This window comes from Nicotiana tabacum, chromosome 1 (assembly GCF_000715075.1).
Source record: "Nicotiana tabacum cultivar K326 chromosome 1, ASM71507v2, whole genome shotgun sequence".
NCBI lineage: Eukaryota > Viridiplantae > Streptophyta > Magnoliopsida > Solanales > Solanaceae > Nicotiana > Nicotiana tabacum.
Window position 1 is genome coordinate 190,892,926 of NC_134080.1, and position 21,022 is coordinate 190,913,947.

Here is a 21,022-nt window from a genome sequence, read left to right on the forward strand (position 1 = left end):
TTTTTGTTAGTCCACAGTTGTTGGACTCTATGGCATCAAAGCTCAATTTATAAGATGGAAAAGCACACATCTTTCAGCCGATGTGGGACAAAAGCTCACATAAAGGTTGACAAAAGCCGACCGACTTCAGTCAGTAATATTATTAAATTTATATTTTAATTATTTTAAAATTGTATTTCCGACCAAACTTGATCGGAGATATTTAATTATAACTTATTCCGATTGGTAAATTAAATATATACAATTTTTGTTATATTAAAAACCAATTGCCTTGGGCAGGAAAACATAAATTCAAATATTCCGACCGAAATCGGTCGAAAATTTTGAAAAATTTTAATAAAAAATTATTTTCTTATGGAAAAACTCACTACTTCTCTTCCCATGGAATATTTATTTACTAATCTATCCATTTTATTATTTGTTTGTTTGTTTCTTTTTTATGAAAAAAAGAGTGCATTAAATAAGGATTCCATAAATCAATAAAAAGTTATTTCAAGTGAATAAAATTATGATTATATTTTAATGTAAAAATATTCTTAGGTATTTTTTCTAAAATTTCATTTATAATTCTAAAATAACACATTAATTGTTTTATATAAAAAAATATATTAACTAACCAGAATTAAATATATCGTACATTGGTTAAGTAATTATATATATATATATATATATATATATATATATATATATATATATATATATATATATATATATATAAAAGCTATATTCGATATTCGATAAGCTATATATACATCTTATATAAGCTATATAAGATGCATATATAGTATAGTATATATACTAAATATATAAGCTATATATATATCGAATATAGCTTATATATTATACACTTAGTAATAATAAAGTAAGCAATAGTAGCAATTATAGAAAAAAATTAGAGAGAGATTGTGATAGATTGATGATTTTGTAAGAAAAAGTAATTTAAAAACACACACACAAAAACACACACACACACACATATATATCAATTAAGTATTAAATATTATTTATTTAAAAGCTATTTATATAAAAGTTGAAAAAAACCGATTGACTTCGGTCGGTAATTTCATTAAATTTATATTTTAATTATTTTAAAACTGTATTTCTGATCAAACTCGGTTGGAAAAATTTAATTAAAACTTATTCCGGTTGGTAAATTATATATATAGTTTTTCAAATATTAAAAATCAATTGCCTTGGGCGGGAAAGCATAATTTCAAATTTAGCGACCGAAATCGGTCGGTATATTTGAAAATTTTTAATTAAAAACTGTTTTTGTAGATAATATACAAGTATGATCAGGTCTTGATTAAATGTTGATCAATTTCCGATTTAAATCAGTCGAATTATTATATATTTGATGCTGGATCACCTTTTCCCTTGTCAGAAATATTTTCTTTGACTTTTGCGACTAATTTACTTAATTTCCGACCGATTTCGATCGATTTTTTTTTCCGACTGATTTCGGTCGATATTCTGTAAACCAATTTTAACAGTTTTCTGGTAGTGGATGGTGTTATAGAGTCGCCAAATATAAACAAAACTAACCAATTAGAGAAAGGGTACTAGGTGATGTAATCAAGTTATTATGAAATTGCTTCATTAATTTGGAGAAACATGTCCTTTTGAACTTTTGACTCCTATTGTCTATAATCTCAGCATACTTTAACTGGAAGGTTCACTTGACTAGCGAGTACGTGTTAGGCGTTCATTGAGTCCAGAAGAAATATGACTAACTATCTAATCCTGATTATGTAATCGGTTGATTAATACCGCGTTAACCATTTTCAATGATTTTAAGTTTAAAATTGTTGGGCTCATGCCCATGTTGTCCCGCCAAAGGCTCAATGACCTAATTCTATTCTCTTTTGGTTTCCATTCCTATTTAGAATTGGATTCGGTTTATTCCTATTTTGAGTGAGTTTTGACTTTAAGAGAAAGCACCATTCATGATCTATAAATAGGACAACCTTGGAGAATTATTCTATGCTCATTGATACAAGTCTTTGAAAGACTTAAGCACATAAGAATAGGTTTTGAGAGAGCTTTCATCAAGAGAGAAGAGAGAAGAAAAGTATTTGTTTTGCTGCAGATTTTTATTCCGACCAACCAACTTCATTACGATTTCCAATTCATTAACCGTTGGATCGGACAGAAATTTTGACGGAGTGTTCGTAACATCTTGGTCTTGAATTTGAATGGTAGAGATTGGATTTGGAGGCTCGTAGCATCTGATTTCGAGCCTCGAACACCAACTTTATTTTTGTGGATTATACGCTTTCTTCAATTGATTAGTTGTTGCTCTTGTTGCTATTGTTGCTCCATGTTTGGCACTTGTTGTGTAGCTAATTTGGAAAAATTTTGTAACCCTCTTATTTTTACAGTGGAGCTTTTTTGGATCTTTGTGATACCCGTGGTTTTTACCTTCGATTTGAAGGGTTTTCCAAGTTAAAATTTGGTGTTCTTTATCTTCTTTATTTTCGGGTTTGCCTCTTCCTCAACATAACAGTGGTATCAGAGCCTTGGTTATTTATCCGGGTTGTTACGAAATGGAGGCGAATATGAGCAAGATGGTATGTTTAAATGGGAGAAATTATAATGTTTGGAGAAGCAAGATGAAAGACTTATTGTTCGTGAAGAAAATGCATCTACTCGTTTTTTCCGCTCATAAACCCGAGAGTATATCCGATGAAGATTGGGATTTCACGCACCAATAAGTATGTGGATATATACAACAATGGGCTGAAGATAATGTTCGCAACTATATTATGAATGAGATACATGCGAGATCATTATGGGAAAAGCTAGAGACTCTTTATGCTTCAAAAATCGGGAACAATAAATTGTTTCTACTAAAGCAATTCATGACCTTTAAATACAAGGAAGGCAACCGTATCCTTGATCACATAAATGATTTTTAGGGCATCCTTGATCAGCTGTCTAGAATGGGAGTTAATTTTGATGATGAGATACAAGGACTTTGGCTTCTTAACACTTTACCTGACTCTTGGGAAACTCTTTGTGTTTTTTTGACAAATTTAGCTCCTGGAGGTAAGGTGACCATGGAATATGCCAAGAGTGGTGTATTGAACAAGGAAGTAAGGAGAAAATCTCAGAGTTCGTCCTCACAGGCAAATATCTTAGTTACAGAAGACCGGGGGAGAGATAGAACAAGAGGCTCGTGGAATAGAGGTAAAAGTAGAAGTAAGTCAAGGTCCAAATATCATAATATTACATGCAACCACTGTGGCAGGAAAGGACATATTTTTGCCGCAAGTTAATGCAAGGCATTAGAGAAGGAAAGAAAGTTGAAAATAACGAGAACAATGTTGGTGCTATTGTTTGAGATGACCTTCTTTTTGCTTATGATGAAAACATCATCAATTTGGTATCCCATGAGACGAGCTGGATAGTAGATTTTGGAGCTACCTCACATGACACACCAAGAAAAGATTTTTTCTCATCTTATACTCATGTTGATTCTGGAGTGTTAAAGATGGGCAATGCTAGTGAAGTTAAGGTGTTTGGTGTTGACATAGTTTGTTTGAAAACTAATAATGGTTCAACGTTAGTTCTTCAAGATGTCAAGCATGCTCCAGACTTTCCTTTCAATTTGATCTTCGCAGGAACATTAGACGATGAAGATTACCATAATGCCCTCTTTAATGGCCAATGGAAGCTCACCAAGGGCTCATTAGTAGTGGCTCGAGGAGTCAAGTCTGGTCAATTATATGTGACATAAGGCTCTATTCTTAATGACTCCATAAATCTGGTGGAAAGTGATACTTTATCAGAATTGTAGCACCGAATACTGAGTCATATAAGAGAGAGGGGGATTACGTATTTGGCTAAGAAAAGTTTGCTTTCTGGAGTGAAACAAGTAAAGCTGAAAAGGTGTATTCATTGTTTAGCTGGAAAACAGAAAAGGGTTTCCTTTCATAGACATCCTTCCTCAAGAAAGCTCGATTTATTGGAGCTAGTACACTCTGATTTGTGTGGTTCTTTTAAAGTAAATTCAAAAGGAGGTGCACTTTACTTTGTAACCTTCATTGATGATCATTCTCGTAAGCTCTGGGTGTATACTTTGAAATCTAAAGATCAAGCACTTAGCGTGTTTAAGGAATTTCAGGCCTTAGCTGAGAGACAGACAGGGAAGAAATTAAAATGTATTCGCACTGACAATGGTGGTGAATATTGTGGTCCCTTTGATAACTATTGCAAGGAAAAAGGAATTCGTCATCATAAGACTCCACCCAAGACACCTCAATTGAATGGTTTAGCAGAGAGGATGAATAGAACTCTAGTTGAGAGAGTTAGATGCTTACTTTCAGAGGCTAAACTTCCAAATACATTTTGGGCGGAAGCACTTAACACTGTTGCCTATGTTATATATTTGTCTCCTGCAATTGCTATGGATGGTGATGTACCAAACAGAGTTTGGTTTGCCAAAGATGTTTCTTATGATCACTTGAGAGTTTTTGGATGTAAAACTTGTGTGCATATTCCTAAAGATGAGAGATCGAAACTAGATGTCAAAACTAAGCAGTGTACCTTTATCGGTTATGGTCAAGATGAGTTTGGATATCGTTTTTATGATCCAGCTGACAATAAACTTATTAGAAGTCGTGATGCAATATTCTTTGAAAACCAAATTATTGAAGATATTGACAAAGCTGAGAAGATAGATTCTCCAAGTAATGAGAGCTTAGTTGATATTGATCCAGTTTCAATTGCTAAGGCACCTATTGCACATGAAGGAACCCAAGACAATGATGGAGATAGTGATCAAGATAAAAATGATCATCATGGTGTAGATGTTATGGATGCTCCAGTTGAGTGGTTGATCAGCAACCAATTCATGCTCAGGTAACTACTTCGAATGCTCCTGAAACTTCTCTTAGAAGATATGCAAGGGAGAAGCAAAAATACATGCGCTATCTTCCTGATGAGTATGCATTTTTGACTGACATGGGAGAACCTGAGAGCTGTGATGAAGCCATGCAAGATACTCATAAAGATCAGTGGATAGAAGCCATGGAAGATGAGATGAAGTCACTCCATGAGAATGACACATATGAGCTAGTGAAATTGCCGAAAGGTAAGAGAGCTTTATCTAACAAATAGGTATTCAGAATAAAGTAAGATAATCATACCTCTGCGCCTATATCCAAGGTGAGGTTAGTTGTTAAAGGTTTTGGCTTGAAGAAGGGAGGTGACTTTGATGAAATTTTCTCCCCTGTTATGAAGATGTCTTCTATTCGTGTGGTTCTAGGCTTAGCCGCAAGTCTAGATTTAGAGGTTGAGCAGATGAATATCAAGACTACTTTTCTTCATGGTGATTTAAATGATGAGATTTATATGGAGCAGCCTGAGGACTTCGTAATTAAGCTTGCAGGTAAGCATGCGTATTGCAGAAAATTGGCAAGCATGAAGCCTGTCAATAGTTCCTTTACTTGAAGACACATTTGGCCCCTTGGCTAGAGGGGGAATTTGTTGGGCTCATGCCCATTTTGTCCAGCCAAAGGTTCAATGGCCTAATCCTATTCTCTTTTGGTTTCCATTCCTATTTGGAATTGGATTCAGTTTATTCCTATTTGAGTGGATTTTGGCTTTAAGAGAAAGCACCACTCATGATCTATAAATAGGACAACCTTGGAGAATTATTCTATGCTCATTGATACAAGTCTTTGAAAGACTTAAGCACATAAGAGTGGGTTTTGAGAGAGCTTTCATCAAGAGAGGAGAAAAGTATTTGTTTTGCTGTAGATTTTTATTCCGACCAGCCAATTTCAAATCACGTTTTTCGATTCATTAACCGTTAGATCGGGCTGAAATTTTGACTGAGTGTTCGTAACATCTTGGTCTTGAATTGGAACGGTGAAGATCGAATTTGGAGGCTCGTAGCATCTGATTTCAAGCCTCGAACATCAGCTTTACTTTTGTGGATTATACTCTTTCTTCAATTAATTAGTTGTTGCTCTTGTTGCTCCGTATTTGACAGTTGTTGTGTAGCCAATTTGAAGAACTTTTGTAACCCTCTTATTGTTATAGTGGAGCTTTTTTGGATCTTTGTGATCACGTGGTTTTTACCTTCGATTTGAAGGGTTTTCCACGTTAAAATTTGGTGTTCTTTATCTTCTTTATTTTCGGGTTTGCCTTTTCCTCGACATAACAAAAATGTCCCATGGTAATGGTAATGGTAATCCTAATCCATGCATGCTCCACATTACCTGGCAACGGTCTTGGCATCAACAAGTCATTTTCTTACACTTCTCAATTAATGCATTGGACAGAGAACATAAATAAGTATAATTTCTCAATGTCAAATTGCTATAACCAGACCACCAATAATGGATAATATTTATTGTTGTTAAAAGGAAACAGAAGACAGCAACAGTTATTTATTATTTTTTGGACAGTGATTTATCACTGATTGTTGCACTACTTAATAGAAATAAAGTTATGAGTTTTGTGATGCATTATTGCAGATGTTGATCCGAAAAGTATTTCTTTGATATAATTATGGGCTTTTAAGTTTTATTTAACACATTTCTCCTGCCTCCCAAATATATATATCAGCTACTCCATCCGGTCCAAAATAAGTGATTTTTTAGCTTTTTTCTTATGGTCCAAAATAAGTAATTTTTTCAGATTTCAAGAATGAATTATTTATTTTTTTCCTACATTGCCTTTGGAGTAATTAATGTTGGAGTATGTGTTAGGAGTGTTTATGTGAAGAAATAATAAAGGTTAATATGATCAATTTCATTACTAATTAATATTAAAAAGTAAATTTCTTAATATGTATGAAAACAACAAAAAAATCACTTATTAGGATGATTACATTACAGTTTATATGGTATGAAAAGATGGTGAAAGTCTTTGTATGGTATGACATTAGGATGGTGAAAACTAAACGAACCAACTAGTTAATTGTGTTTTCTCCATCTATTAATTACTCCATCCGTTTCAATTTATGTGAACCTGTTTGACTGAGCGCAGAATTTAAGAAAAAAATAAAGATTTTTGGAATTTGTGGTCGTAAACAAGTCCAAGTGGGGCCTAGAGTATTTGTGTGGTTATAAAAGCTTCTCATTAAGGGTAAAGTTGTAAGTTTAAACTAAATTGTTATCAAATTTAGAAAGGGTTAATTCTTTTTGAAACGGACCAAAAAAAAAATAGTTTCACATAAACTGGAACAGAGGAAGTACATATTAATTAGTTATCGCCATTGCTCTTAGCGTAAGCACCACCACCAATGCTATTTGGGGAAAAGTGCAAAAATATCATATTTTAAGAGTACTATTTAAGTGCAAATTTCAGAGACACGAGTCTGAAGTTCACTTGCAGCGATGCGAATTTCAGGCACACAGAACTAAAGTTTGCTTGCAGCAGTGCAAATTTCAAGCTTACGGGTCTAAAGTTCGTTTGGAGTAGTGTAAAACTTTAACCGCACCTATCTGAAGTTCACTTGGAACAATACAATAAAGTAAACTTTAGACAAATGAAGTTCCAACAAAAAATATAATAACCGTCATTACAACTCTCTCTGCACTTTTCCACTCTCGCCATTTTCCCCATCCTCCGCCACCCCTTCACACTGGTTTCGTAAGTTACAAATATCTACAAAACATGTTGTTGGACTTCGTAAGGCCCATTATACCATATTAGAAACTATATTATCAAATATGTTTATTGTTTGCGTATTACCTACCATGTTAATAGTATTTCTACAAAATATAGACAATTTATTAAATAAGGAATCATTGTAGCTGTAGGTTTCCTTATTTAGGCGCGCTAAAATTGGGAAATTAAATATTCTTCCTAGAGGTGTATCCGGAATTTTAAGCTTATGGGTTCCTACAATATTCTTATACTTTTAATAAATTTTTTAGTACAAATATATGGTTTATGCAAAAGTTACTGGGTTCATGGGAACCCGTATCCTTTTCTCTGGATCCACCCCTGATTCTTCCAGATCTTCTACAACGCAAATCACGCACATTTATAATTATCGTCGAATTCGTTTCAAATTTTTCATACTCTGTTTTTGCAAGACACTCTGTTTCAACATTTTTTCTGATTTTACAAATAAAAAACGACTAAATCTTCTGCAACAAACGCAATTATGTCCAAGTTTCAGTAATACAAAGCAAAGGAAAAGAGAACAACAATTCCACCATTGACAGCCATTAAAAAGCTTTGAAGCTTTGAATTCAAATTTGGATTTTCAAAAATCATTATTTGTTTGGATTGAGTGTTGTTGAAAATAATTGGGAATATGGTTTCGAGTTTATATCTCATTTTTGAGGGGTTTTGGTGAAGATTAGACTTGGTTTTGGCTGAATTTCGGATTGAAACTCGAAGAAGAAGACATTACATACATTATATTGCAGAAATTGTAGAAAAATTATAGACTGTTATTTATTTATTTTTCTTTTATTTATTTACATATTGTATGAAAGTTGAACAACATTGTATAAAAATTATATTTAAGTGGTATTATATTATAGTTGTATATAACTTAGTAGAAATAATGTACGAAAGTTGTAGATAATTTATAGATAAGTTGTATAATATAAAATTAGTTGTATGAAAATTGTTTTTACTATGTACAAAACAGATACAAAATATACAAAAGACATATTGTATAAATTTTGTATAAAATTTGTATGTAAGTTTTATGTTATTGTAGTTGTATTTCACTGGGTGGAAATAATGTGTGAAAGTTGTAGAAAATTGTAGATAATTTGTATTCCACTATAACGGGAGATGTTGGCATATCAAGTAACTTTAGTGTTCCAGACGAACATGCATGAAAATAAAGATAAATTCTATTATGAACAGTTTGTAGAAAATTTGTAGATAATTTGTAGAAACATTGAAATTCTGTATTTTCATATTAAATTTTTAAATGATATGTAGTTTTATTGTAGAATAAATGTAGAAAAAAGCCATTGTGAGTCTTATTTGACTCATTCCTCACATTCAACCTATTCTACAAATTCACGCCTCTTTAAATACAATACAACCATACTTTCTTGAATTTAAAGGTATAGCAATATATATAACTTAAAAAACATCTTCTCCTCTGCACAAATGTGACGATCAAAGGGTCATCACTTGCTTTTAATTGAATTCTGTGTCTCCGAGGCATTGAAAACCTCATTTAGAGTCACATCGATATGCGTGCGCAGTCCGGGCGCAAAGCCGGAAAGCTGAAATATGAAGTTCTGTGAAATATGATGAAATATGGTTATAAAATGAGTTAAATTGATTCCGGTCAACATTTTTAGGTAAACGAACCCGGACTCGTGATTCAACCGTCCCGGAGGGTCCGTAGGAAAATATGGGACTTGGGCGTATGCCCGAAATTGAATTCCGAGGTACCAAGCCCGAGAAATAAATTTTAAATAAAAATTATTTTCTGAAAATGTTAAGGAAATTTGAAATGAAATCTAATTAGAAAGCGATGGTATCGGGCCCGTATTTTGGTTCTGGTGCCCGATACAAGTCTTATATATGGTTTAAGTCATTCTTGTAAAATTTGGTTAAAAACAGACGTCGTTTGACGTGATTTGGACTTGAATTGCTAAATTCGAAACTTGATGAAGTTTGAGAAAAAGTTCTTGATTTTGAGGTTTGATTCATTGTTTTTGAGGTTATTTTAGCGATTTAATCGCACGAATAAGTTCTTATGATGTTGTTGAGTTAGTTCCTATGTTTGGTTAGGATCCCTAAGGGCTTGGGTGAGTTGCGGATGTGTTTCGGGAGGTTTTGAACTTAAGAAAAATTGCAGAAAAAACTGTTCAGGTGTTCTGATATTTCCTTCTTCGCGTTCGCGGGATGGCCCTCGCGAACGCGATGTGTAGTTTGTTGCTGAAGGAATTTCCTTCTACGCGAACGCGTAGACCAGGTCACGAACGCGAGGCAATAGGGGGCTATACCATCGCGAACACATTCCTGGCCACGCGAACGCGAAGGCCAAATGGCCTGGGCTGGGGGAGGGGTAGTTATCTTACGCGAACGCGGCCTGGTGGACGCGAACGCGAGGGTTCGAGAAGCTAAAGCTTCGCGATTGCGAGCCCGTTAATGCGAACGCGAAGCCTAACAAGCCTGACCCATCGCGACATGAGGGGTCTGTCGCGATCGCGTAGAGTAAAATCGCCCAGTGATTTTTAAAAGCCAAAAACAGAACACTTTCAGGATTTCTTAAAATTTCACAAAACTTCTTCTTCTCCAAAGCTCCTAGGCGATCCTTGAAGCACTTTTTCACCAAAACCTCTTGGGTAAGTAATTTTTAACTCGTTTTCTTTCATTTTCATTAACATCTATTGAATTTCTAGACCTAAAGCATATGATTAAGAGTAGAAAATTAGGGATTTGGGTAGAGTTAGGGCTTTTTAATTAATTGTGATTTAGACCTCGTTTTGGGGTCGAATTCTAGAAATAATTATATATTTGGGCTGGTGGGTGAATGGGTGAATTGATTTTGGTCCGAACCTCGTATTTTGACCAAGCGGGCCCGGGGTCGAATTTTGGGTTTTGGGGAAGAATGATTGGAAAGCTATAATTAGGCATTGGATTCGAATTGTTTAGCATTTATTGATGTTATGAAGTCATTTATGTATAGATAAAATTGATTTGGAGCCAAATTCGAGAGAAAAAGTGGTGTTCGAGGCTTGAGTTGACCGTGGAAGTTCGAGGTAAGTGTTTGGTCTAACCTTAGCTTGAGGGATTAGGAGTTGTGTCCTATTTTCTATTTGTTTCTTGTTGAGTACGACGTATAGGCATGGTGACGAGTATCTATACGTTGGTGTCAAGCATGACCGTGAGTCTTTTACCGTGATTTTCATGATTTCGTTGTATTATCCATGCCTTGGTGAAGATTTCTATTTGTTGTGTAAAGTTGTGGAAAGAATTGTGACTTATGAACATTCAAGAGCGATGGCTCCAGTTGTATAACTAATTGTGAAAATATAAGTGATAATTGAAACTCTAGAGCATTGACTCGAGTTGTGAAGTGAATTGTGAAGTAAAAGTGAGAAAGAGAAGAGATCATTATGTTGCCCCCTTGCCGGGATATTGTTGAGTTGTGGTTATCTTGTATTGTGTTCTTAGTTGATATTACGGATGCTTAGGTTGATGATCCCTTGTGTTAGGTGTTGTAATAAGTTTAGTTATAGCTAAAGTAGTTAGATGTTGTAACGAGTTTGGTTATAGCTGAGGAAGTTAGGTGTTGTAACAAGTTTAATTATAGTTGAGGTAGTTAGATGTCGGAACAAGTTTGGTTATAGTTGAGGAAGTTAGATGTTGGAACAAGTTTGGTTATAGTTGTTCCTCCTTTGCCGAGATCGTGTAGACCTTATTGATCCCTTGTCGGGACTGTCGTTATAATTACAAATATTATATATGGATCGTGCACGCCGCAATAGTATTATATATGGATCGGGTTGCACGCCACAATAATATTACATATGGATCAGGTTGCACGCCGCAACAGTATTACATATGGATCGGGTTTCACGCCGCAACGGTATTATATATGGATCGGGTTGCATGCCGCAATGGTATTATATGTGGATCGGGTTGCACGCCGCAATAATATTATATGTGGATCGGGTTGCATGCCGCAATGGTATTATATGTGGATCGGGTTGCACGCCGCAATAATATTATATGTGGATCGGGTTGCATGCCGCAATGGTATTATATGTGGATCGGGTTGCACGCCGCAATAATATTATATGTGGATCGGGTTTCACGCCGCAACAATATAATGAAATGGGAGCGGGTGATACGCCTACCACAAGATATAACGAAAGGGGAGCGGGTAGTACGCCTACCATAAGATGTGAAAAGAAAGTGAAATTTGCCTTTATTTTTCTTACTCTTGTTAGTGGTTGGATTTTAATTTCTTTATAGTTCTTTTGATAATCTGTTCTTACCTGTTATTCCCCGAAGCATGTTTTCCCCTCCTATCTTTACTTATTTATTTCTGCTTTACTTTCCACTGTATATCATATAACTGCACAGGTTTATTTGGTAGTCTGGTCCTAGTCTCGTCACTACTTCGCCGAGGTTAGGCTAGGCACTTACCAGCACATGGGGTCGGTTGTGCTGATACTACACTCTGCACTGTGTGCAGATCCCGGAGCAGCTTTCGGACAGTAGTTGGAGTGCTTCCTTCAGTCCATTCGGAGACCCAAGGTAGACCTGCAGGCGACCGCAGGCCCTGGCGTCTCCCTCTATCTTTATTTCCTGTTTCACTTCCCTCTATTAAGAAACAATGTACTGTTATTACTTCAAACCTTGTATGTAGTAAATCTTAGATAGTCTGTGACAAAAGTAGTAATGGATGTAAGCTTCAGATATTTAATTGTTAACTTCCGCTTAATTATTTAAGTTCTGTTGTTATTATGTTATCGCCTTATGTTTGCTAAAAAGAGGTAATATGAAAGTGAAGTAAGTAGTAAGGTTTGGCTTGCCTAGCTCTCATTAGCAGACGCCATCACGACTCCCGAGGGTGGGAAATCTGGATCGTGATAAGTTGGTATCAGAGCTCTAGGTTACATGGGTCTCACAGTTCATAGACAAGCTTAGTAGAGTCTGAGGGATCGATACGGAGACGTTTGTGTTTATCCCCCAGAGGATACAAATTTAGGAAGAATTTCACATTCATTCTTTCCTGTCGTGCGATTTTGTTCCTTCCGTGCTAAATTGAAACCCCTACTCTTGTCCTTTCGCGAATGGCGAAGTCATGTATCGCTTCTTCAGCCGAACAATAGCACAAAACGGTGATAGATCAGCTACGTCTTCGTAGGCTTTGTGGAGGTTGGATAAGTTTCACCAAGCTCTTCACTACTACTTTCAGCGGTGCATCTTCTGAGGATCCCCAAGATTTTCTAGACGGCTGTCATGAGGTTCTCAGGAACATGGGGATCGTGGAGACCGATGGGGTCGATTTTGCTACTCTTCGCTTGTCTGGATTCGCCAAGACCTGTTGGAGAGACTATTGATTGACTATACCAGTTGGGTCATCAGCTTCTACTTGAGAACAGTTCATGCAGCTATTTCTGGAGAAATTTCTCCCCATCACTCAGAGAGAGGCCTATCAGAGGCAATTTGAGCATCTCCAGCAGGGTTCTATGGCTATTACTCAGCACGAGATCAGATTCATCGACTTGACTCGTCATGCTCTTATCATACTTTCCACTGTGAAAGAGAGTGAGGAGGTTCATTGAGGGACTCGTCCAATCCACTCAGTTAGCTGGACGTGGAGGTAGAGGTATTAGAGGTGTAGGTAAAGGTATTAGAGGTGGAGGTAAAGGTACTGTTCTAGTTTGTAGCAGAGTAGCTTCGGTTTATTTTGCGCCGCATCTGGTCATGCCTAATGGTTCTTTGAGTTCCCCTGTTTATGTGTCTATGCCGGTGGGTGATTATATTGTAGTGGATCATGTTCAATGATCATGTATAGTTGTGATTAGAGGTCTTGAGACTCATGTAGATTTGCTTCTTCTGGATATAGTTGATTTCGACGTCATATTAGGGATGGACTGGATATCACCTTACCACGCTATCCTGGAGTGTCATGCCAAGATTGTGACCTTAGCCTTACCGGATTTTCCCCGTTTAGAGTGGAGAGGGACTCCTGGTCATTCTACCTACAGTGTTATTTCGTATGTGAAGGCTCGACGTATGATCGAGAAGGGGTGTTTGGCCTATTTGGCGTATGTTCGTGATTCTAGTGCTGAGGTTCCCTCTATTGATTCCGTGCCCATTGTTCGTGAGTTTCCTGAGTTTTTTCTTTCAGATCTGCTGCGTATGCCCCCCAATAGGGATATTGACTTTTGCATTGATTTGGCTCCGGGCACTCAGCTTATTTCTATCTCGCTATAGTGTATGGCCCCGCCGGAGTTGAAAGAGTTGAAGGAACAGTAGCAAGACTTGCTTGATAATGGTTTTATTAGACCTAGTGTTTCTCCTTGGGGTGCGCCGGTGTTATTTGTTAAGAAGAAGGATGGGTCGATGAGAATGTGTATTGATTACTGGCAGTTGAACAAGGTTACAATCAAGAATAAGTATCCATTACCGAGGATTGATGATTTGTTCGATCAGCTTCAAGGTGCCAAGGTATTTTCAAAGATTGACTTGAGATCTGGCTACCATCATTTGAGGATTAGGGCATCCAATGTCCTTAAGACAGCATTCCACACTCGGTACGGGCATTATGAGTTCTTGGTTATGTCATTCTAGTTGACAAATTCCCCAGCAGCTTTTATGGACTTGATGAACCGAGTGTTCAGGCCTTATTTGGACTAGTTCGTGATAGTCTTCATTGATGATATTTTGATATATTTCCGCAGCCAGGAGGAGCACGAGCAGCATCTCAGAGTGGTTCTTCAAACTCTGAAGGATAGTTAATTATATACTAAGTTCTCAAAGTGTGAGTTCTGGTTGAGTTCAGTTGCATTCCTGGGTCATGTTGTATCAGTAGAGGGTATTCAGGTTGATCCGAAGAAGATTGAGGCAGTCAAGAACTGGCCTAGACCAGCATCAGCTACATAGATTCAGAGTTTCCTAGGGTTGGCAAGATACTATCGTCGATTCGTTGAGGGGTTTTCATCTATTGCAGCCCCGATGACCAGGTTGACCCAGAAGGGTGCCCAGTTCAGATGGTCGGACGAGTGTGAGGCGAGCTTTTAGAAGCTCAAGACAGCTCTAACTACGACACTGGTGTTGGTTTTGCCCACAGGTTCAGGGCCTTATACAGTTTATTGTGATGCTTCCCATATTGGGTTTGGTGGAGTGTTGATGCAGGATGGCAAGGTCATTGCCTATGCTTCAAGGCAGTTGAATATTCATGAAAAGAACTATCCGGTTCATGATTTGGAGTTGGCGTCCATTGTTCATGCATTGAAGATTTGGAAGCATTATCTGTACGGCGTGGCATGTGAGGTGTTCACGGATCATAAGAGTCTTCAGTATTTGTTCAAGCAAAAGGGGTTGAATTTGAGGCAGAGAAGGTGGTTGGAGTTGTTGAAGGATTATGATATCACTATCTTATATCTCCCGGGAAAGGCCAATGTGGTGGCCGATGCTTTGAGTAGAAAGTCCGCTAGTATGGGCAATCTTGCTTAAATTCCGGTCGGTGAGAGACCGCTTGCTTTGGATTTTCAAGCTTTGGTCAATCGGTTTGTGAGGTTGGATATTTCTGAGTCTAGTCGTATATTATCTTGCACGATCGCTCGTTCTTCTTTATTGGAGAATATCTGTGATCGGCAGTATGATGATCCCCATTTGTGTGTCCTTAGAGACACAGTGCAGCGCGGAAGTGCCAAGGAGGTTACCTTAGATGATGATGGAGTTTTGAGATTGCAGGGTCGAATTTGTGTGCCTAACGTGGACGGGTTTCGAGAGTTGATCTTAGAGGAGGCCCATAGCTCCCGGTACTCTATTCATCCGGGTGCCGTGAAGATGTATCAGGATTTGCGGCAGCACTATTGGTGGCGTAGAATGAAGAAGGATATCGTTGCATATGTGGCTCAGTGTTTGAATTGTGAGCAAGTTAAGTATAAGTATAAGAGGCCTAGTAGATTATTTCAGAGGATTGAGATTCCCGAGTGGAAGTGGGAGCGGATCACTATGGACTTCGTTGTTGGACTCCCGCAAACTCGGAGGAAGTTCGACGCAGTATGGCTCATTGTTGATAGGCTGACCAAGTCAGCGCATTTCATTCCTGTGGCAGTCTCCTATTCATCCGAGAGGTTAGCTGAGATCTATATCCGAGAGATTGCTCATCTTCATGGTGTGCCTGTATCTATCATTTCAGACCGAGGTACGCACTTTACCTCGCGTTTCTGGAGAGCAGTTCAGCGAGAGTTGGGCACCCAGGTTGAGTTGAGTACAATATTTCATCCTCAGACGGACGGGCAGTCCGAGCGGACTATTCAGATTTTGGAGGATATGCTCCGAGCTTGTGTCATTGACTTTGGAGGCTCGTGGGATCAATTTTTGCCATTAGCGGAGTTTGCCTACAACAACAGCTACCAGTCGAGTATCCAAATGGCTCCTTATGAGGCTTTACATGGTAGGTGGTGTCGATCTCCAATTGGATGGTTTGAGTCGGGGGAGGCTCGGCTGTTGGGTACAGATCTAGTTCAGGATGCCTTGGACAAGGTCAGGATTATTCAGGATAGACTTCGTACAACTCAGTCCAGGTAAAAGATTTATGCTGACCGCAAGGTTCGAGATGTGGCTTTTATGGTTGGTGAGCGGGTATTACTTCGAGTGTCGCCTATGAAGGGCGTGATGAGATTTGGGAAAAAGGGCAAGCTTAGCCCTAGGTTTATTGGTCCGTTTGAGATTCTTGATCGAGTGAGAGATGTGGCTTATAGACTTGCATTGCCACCGAGCTTATCAGCCGTGCATCCAGTGTTTCATGTGTCCATGCTTCGGAAATATCACGGCGATCCATCCCACGTATTAGATTTCACCACTGTCCAATTGGATAAGGACTTGTCGTACGAGGAGGAGCCGGTAGCCATTCTAGACCGGCAGGTTCGTTAGTTGAGGTCGAAGAGTTTTCCTTCTGTTCGTGTCCAGTGGAGAGGTCAACCCCCTGAGGCATCGACCTGGGAGTTCGAGTCCGATATGCGGAGCCGTTATCCCCGTCTTTTCCCCGACTCAGGTACTTCCTTCTTCTGTCCGTTCGAGGACGAATGGTTATTTTATAGGTGGAGAATGTGACGACCCAAAGGGTCATCACTTTCTTTTAATTGAATTCTGTGTCTCCGAGGCCTTGAAAACCTCATTTAGAGTCACATCGATATGCGTGCGCAGTCCGGGCGCAAAGCCGGAAAGCTTAAATATGAAGTTCTGTGAAAAATGATGAAATATGGTTATAAAATGAGTTAAATTGACTTCGGTCAATATTTTTGGGTAAACGGACCCGGACCCGGACCCGGACCCATGATTCGACGGTCCTAGAGGGTCCGTAGGGAAATATGGGACTTGGGCGTATGCCCGGAATTGAATTCCGAGGTCCCAAGCCCGAGAAATAAATTTTTAAGTAAAAATTGTTTTCTGAAAATGTTTATGGAAATTTGAAATGAAATCTGATTAGAAAGCGATGGTATCGGGCCCGTATTTTGGTTCCGATGCCCGGTACAAGTCTTATATATGGTTTAAGTCATTCTTGTAAAATTTGGTTAAAAACAGACGTCGTTTGACGTGATTCGGACTTGAATTGCTAAATTCGAAACTTGATAAAGTTTGAGAAAAAGTTCTTGATTTTGAGGTTTGATTCATTGTTTTTGAGGTTATTTTGGCGATTTGATCACACGAATAAGTTCGTATGATGTTGTTGAGTTAGTACCTATGTTTTTTTAGGAGCCCCGAGGGCTCGGGTGTGTTGCGGATGTGTTTCGGGAGGTTTTGAACTTAAGAAAAATTGCAGAAAAAGCTGTTCAGGTGTTCTGGTATTTCCTTCTTCGCGTTCGCGGGATGGCCCTGTGAACGCGATGTGTATTTTGTTGCTAAAGGAATTTCCTTCTACGCGAAGGCGTAGACCAGGTCGCGAACGCGAGGTAGTGGGGGGCTATACCTTTACGAACGCATTCCTGGCCACGTGAAAGCGGCCTGGTGGACGCGAACGCGAGGGCTCGAGAAGCTAACGCTTCGCGATCGCGAGCCCGTTAATGCGAACGCGAAGGCCTAACAAGCCTGACCCATCGCGAACGCGAGGGGTCTGTCGCGATCGCGTAGAGTAAAATCGCCCAGTAATTTTTAAAAGCAAAAAACAGAACACTTTCGGGATTTCTTAAAATTTCACAAAACTTCTTCTTCTCCAAAGCTCCCAGGCGATACTTGAAGCAATTTTTCACCAAAACTTCTTGGGTATGTAATTTTTAACTCGTTTTATTTCATTTTCTTCAACATCTATTGAATTTCTAGTAATTTTTATCTCGTTTTCTTTCATTTTCATCAACATCTATTGAATTTCTAGACCTAAAACATATGATTAAGGGTAGAAAATTAGGTATTTGGGTAGAGTTAGGGCTTTTTAATTAATTGTGGATTAGACCTCGTTTTGGGGTCGAATTCTGGAAATAATTGTATATTTGGGCTCGTTGGTGAATGGGTGATTTGATTTTGGTCTGAACCTCGCGTTTTGACCCAGCGGACCTGGGGTCGAATTTTGGGTTTTGGGAAGAATGATTGGAAAACTATAATTAGGCATTGTATTCGAATTGTTTAGCATTTATTGATGTTATAAAGTCATTTATGTATAGATACAATTGATTTGGAGCCAAATTCGAGAGGAAAAGCAGTGTTCGAGGTTTGAGTTGGCCGTGAAAGTTCGAGGTAAGTGTTTGGTCTAACCTTAGCTTGAGGGATTAGGAGTTGTGTCCTATTTGCTATTTGTTTCTTGTTGAGTACGACATATAGGCATGGTGACAAGTATCTATACGTTGGTGTCAAGCATGACCGTGAGTCTTATACCATGATTTTCATGATTTCGTTGTATTATTCATGCCTTGGTGAAGATTTCTATTTGTTGTGTAAAGTTGTGGAAAGAATTGTGACTTATGAACATTCAAGAGCGATGGCTCCAGTTGTATAACGAATTGTGATAATATAAGTGATAATTGAATCTCTAGAGCATTGGCTCGAGTTGTGAAGTGAATTGTGATCTAAAAGTGAGAAAGATAAGAGATCATTATGTTGCCCCCTTGCTGGGCTATTGTTGAGTTGTGGTTCCCTTGCATTGTGTTCTTAGTTGATATTACAGATGCTTAGGTTGATGATCCCTTGTGTTAGGTGTTGTAATAAGTTTAGTTATAGCTAAAGTAGTTAGATGTTGTAATGAGTTTGGTTATAGCTAAGGTAGTTAGGTGTTGCAACAAGTTTAATTATAGTTGAGGTAGTTAGGTGTCGGAACAAGTTTGGTTATAGTTGAGGTAGTTAGATGTCGGAACAAGTTTGGTTATAGCTGTTTCTCCTTTGCCGAGATAGTGTAGACCTTATTGATCCCTTGTCGGGACTCTCATTATAATTGTAAATATTATATATGGATCGGGTTGCACGCCGCAATAGTATTATATATAGATCGGGTTGCACGCCGCAACAACATTATATATGGATCGGGTTGCACGCCGCAACGGTATTATATGTGGATCGGGTTGCACGCGACAACAATATTATATATGGATCGGGTTGCACGCCGCAACAATATAATAAAATGGAAGCGGGTGGTACGCCTACCACAAGATATAATGAAAGGGGAGCGGGTAGTACGCCTACCACAAAATGTGAAAAGAAAGTGAAATCTGCCTTTGTTTTTCTTACTCTTGTTAATGGTTGGATTTTGATTTCTTTATAATTCTTTTGATAATCTGTTCTTACATGTTATTTCCCGAAGCATGTTTTCCCCTCCCATCTTTACTGGTTTATTTCTACTTTACTTTTTGCTGTATATCATGTAACTGCACAGGTTTATTTGGTAGTCTGGTCCTAGCCTCGTCACTACTTCGCCGAGGTTAGGCTAGGCACTTACCAGCACATAGGGTCGGTTATGCTGATACTACACTCTGCACTATGTGCAGATCCCGGAGTAGCTTTCGGACAATAGTTGGAGTGCTTCCTTCAGTCCACTCGGAGACCCAAGGTAGACCTGCAGGCGACCGCAGGTCCTGGCATCTCCCTTTATCTCTATTTCCTGTTTCACTTCCCTCTATTCAGAAACAGTGTACTTTTATTACTTCAGACCTTGTATGTAGTAAATCTTAGATAGTCTGTGACATTGTGACACCAGGTTTTGGGCATTAGATACTTCTTCTTCTTCTTCTTCTTCTTCTTCTTCTTCTTCTTCTTCTTCTTCTTCTTCTTCTTCTTCTTCTTCTTCTTCTTCTTCTTCTTCTTCTTCTTCTTCGAGTTTCAATCTGAAATTCAGCCAAAACCAAGTCTAATCTTCACCAAAACCCCTCAAAATTGAGATATAAACTCCAAACCCTATTCCCAATTATTTACAACAACACCCAATCCAAACAAATAATGATTTTTGAAAACCCAAATTTGAATTCAAAGCTTCAAAGCTTTTTAATGGCTGTCAATGGTGGAATTGTTGCTCTCTTTTCCTTTCCTCTTATATTACTGAGATTTGGGATAGCGAGATAGAGAGAGACATAGAGAGAATTCTCAATTCTTTGCAACAACATCCAATCCAAACAAACAATGTTTTTTGAAAACCCAAATTCGAATTCAAAGATTCAAAATTTTTTAATGGTTGTCAATGGTGGAGGGGTTAGAAATTTTCGCTGGTTTTAGAAGAGGAAATTGTGGGTGTTTGAAGAGGAAATCGTGGGGATTTGGAGAGAGAAACTTGGGGGAGTGGGAATATACAGTTGAGTAAAATTAGGAGATTAATTAATACCATTAAAATCCTAAAATGGTACATAAATGGTAATTATGTATATAGAAGGTAATTATATTAAAAGTTAAGCATGGAGGGTAATATAGTTTACTATATGGCATAGGAATGTAAATCAGTCTATGCATATTTAGTTTGTGTTTGAGTTTTTGGCCAACACCCAATATAATGTAATACTAGTTAGATAAGAAAAATATGTCGGTGTATTTTCGACAACATAAAAAAAATAATATTTTTTTCTCTCTAGTACCTTTTTTTCTCTCTAGTACCTTTTTTCTCATATGAACCCTGTTGCGCCCCTTTTTTTCTCGCGAAATCGGGCTTGTGACATTTAGGAGGATAACTCGTTCCCTTTTGGGAATTGGGTTTTTTGGAACTTGAAGAGTCGCCACCTAATGATTAAGTGCATTAGGGCACTAAGAAGGGTTTGAGTTTGAAGGACCAGAGTTCGGGTAAGGGCTAGAAATTATCTTGAGGGGAATGTGTTAGACACCCCTCAAGATCCACTAGTGTGGTTCCCGACCATGTTACAATTGTGACTTCACATAATCAAGTAAGCAATTAAGGGCCTCAAATAGAAGGGGATTTTCACAT